Source organism: Panthera pardus, unplaced genomic scaffold (genome assembly GCF_024362965.1).
Source record: "Panthera pardus isolate Hobbes unplaced genomic scaffold, ASM2436296v1 HiC_scaffold_10, whole genome shotgun sequence".
NCBI lineage: Eukaryota > Metazoa > Chordata > Mammalia > Carnivora > Felidae > Panthera > Panthera pardus.
In genome coordinates, this window is record NW_026526655.1 from 8,148,686 (window position 1) to 8,150,887 (window position 2,202).

At 56.5% G+C, this 2,202-nt stretch overlaps 1 long non-coding RNA gene across 1 annotated transcript; it reads right to left on the bottom strand.

Annotated features, from left to right (window-relative positions):
• Positions 1–203: 203 nt before the first annotated feature.
• LOC109264913 (uncharacterized) lies at positions 204–1,826 on the bottom strand. The gene is made up of 2 exons (XR_002078924.2): positions 1,139–1,826; positions 204–841 (listed from the first exon to the last, which is right to left on the bottom strand). It is a non-coding gene; the product is annotated as an uncharacterized LOC109264913 (long non-coding RNA).
• Positions 1,827–2,202: the final 376 nt, after the last annotated feature.

The following is a 2,202-nucleotide window of genomic DNA, read 5'->3' on the forward strand; positions in this document are numbered from 1 at the left end:
ATTGGGGTTGTTGTAGAGGGGTTCTCAATGGGAATGTAGAGGCATGTTAGAGTTGATGTATTTTTATGCCCATAAAATATACCTACGAATAGCAAGCATAACAAGAAAATATTCATAACCATATGAAATGTATGCTGAAGAGGTGGTTCTTTGATAACAGGACAAGGTGGGTCAGACAAGGAACTTCTAAAGTCAGTCCAGCATAAATGCTAACATCCCATGTGTATTCTGGGTTATTCTTGCTGTGCCTGCAGACTTCTCCACTGACATAGGTGCTTGCCCAGGCACCCAGCCAGTAAAGGTCAGCCCTGGGGCTTAAGTCTTTGTCTCTCCCCCATAGAGAGGAGTGTGCTCAACACAGAAGAGCCTGAAACACCAGGAGGTGTAAACAGCTGGGGAGACCATAGTCCCCCATCCTGTTTTTATACCCCATTCCTTCCCTGGGGAGGCCACTTTCCTTCCGAGCCTGTTCCCACTCTCTTGTCCCTTGGGCCCCACAAACAGTCCTCTTTACCACATACCCTCCTATCACCCGCCTCTTCTCCTTCAACCCCATAGTCTCAAAAGGAATTTGGTGGCATCTCCTGTTTAAATGCTTTCTAGAAAAAACTTCTCAGGCCTTTACAGGAAATTGGGACTTGACCCCTGATTCCCTCTGTAGCCAGGCCCTGGCCTTGGCTCATGCTTTCTCCAAAAAGGTTTTTCAAATCTTTCGGGCCAGGGGACTCCTTCCCAACGTCACCGTGTTGCCCGTAACTGCCCATTTCTTTGTGTTTCTTTCACTAGCTGCCCATCGCTGTCACCGCGTGGCCCCAATGCAAAGTGGGAGACGCCCAATGAGCTGGAAGGAAAGAAAAAAGATTAAAAGAAAGCTTAAGAATAGCATAGAGTAGCAGGCAGGTGTTCATTCTTCGCATGTAAACCCAGCAAGGTCATGTAAACTCAGCAAAGAATCCAAAATAGTCCAGAAACACCATAGTTTTTGAGGGTGCTCCTGACTGCGGGAGGCCGAGCTTGCACTAATGGGTCTGCACACGTCCCAGGGCAAACACAAGTTGGTGCATATACCAGACTCATGCATCCATGCACCTGTGCACATCTCAGGTTCGTGCGAACAGGAATCCGTACACACCCCTACCTCTGTGGGCAGCCATTCGGTGCAAACACAAGTGTGCGCATACTCGTGTGAAAAGCAAATCCTTGAGATCGTGCACAGAGGAAAACGTGGAAACCCACCGGTTCGTGCATATCGGATGGTGCAAACACAAGTCTACGTATACTGGGACGAATGCACTGTCCCGAGGTTGTACACACGTGGAAAGGGGCACACCCCAGGGTTGTGCACACACGAGGTCCCGCATGCCCCTTGGGCCAACTCTCAGGCCTAGTCCAGAGAAAGTAGAGGCGCCCATTCGACCCAAACTCGGGCACAGCTGTAGGGTCTGGGCGCCATCTTCGCCCCGCGAGCAGCGGAAAGATCAGCAGACCGGGCGGCCCTTGCGCAGGGGCCTTTGTTGTCCCTGCTTCCGGGCGTCCATCACGCGGAGTCCGCGCGCGCCGGAGCACGAAATGGCGGTTGGGGGCGGGGCGGGACGGGGCGACCCGGAACAGCGCCCACTCACGACTCCTGGCTTGGCGCGCCGTCCCGCCCCCTTGCGCAGGCGCACGGCACGGCGCGCGTTCCCGCGTTCCCTCCGACGCGCGCCGGGACACAAAGGGCTGGAGGGAAAGCACGGAGCGCGGCCAGCACCTACGGAGCGGCTAGCGGTCCGGAGCGGCCTGGAGCGGACTACCGGGGCCGGAGCCGGGCTCGCCGGAACCGCGCGCTGGGGCGCCGGGTGGGGCGTTGGGCGGCGCTCCTTCCCCTCCCCTCGTCTTCCTTCAACGGCCGTAACGGCCTCGCGAGCTGGGGTGGGGCGGAGCGGGCCGGCAGGGCGCAGGCGCCGAACTCCCGGCCGCCGCGGGGAGGGCCTGGCGCCTCCATTTTCCGTCGCGCGCCCTAATGGCGGAAGTGGGTGCTTTTACCCGGGTGCGGAGGGAACGACTCGCCTCTGGGAAAGCCAGAGGCCTTCTCTCCCGCTTCTTTGCTCGGTCCGCGCGCTTCAGCGCGGGAGTTGACCGATGTAGCTCTTTATAAAGGTTTGGAATGTGATGTAAAAAAAAAAAGAAAAGGCCGACATCTCCGCAAATTACTACAATAGT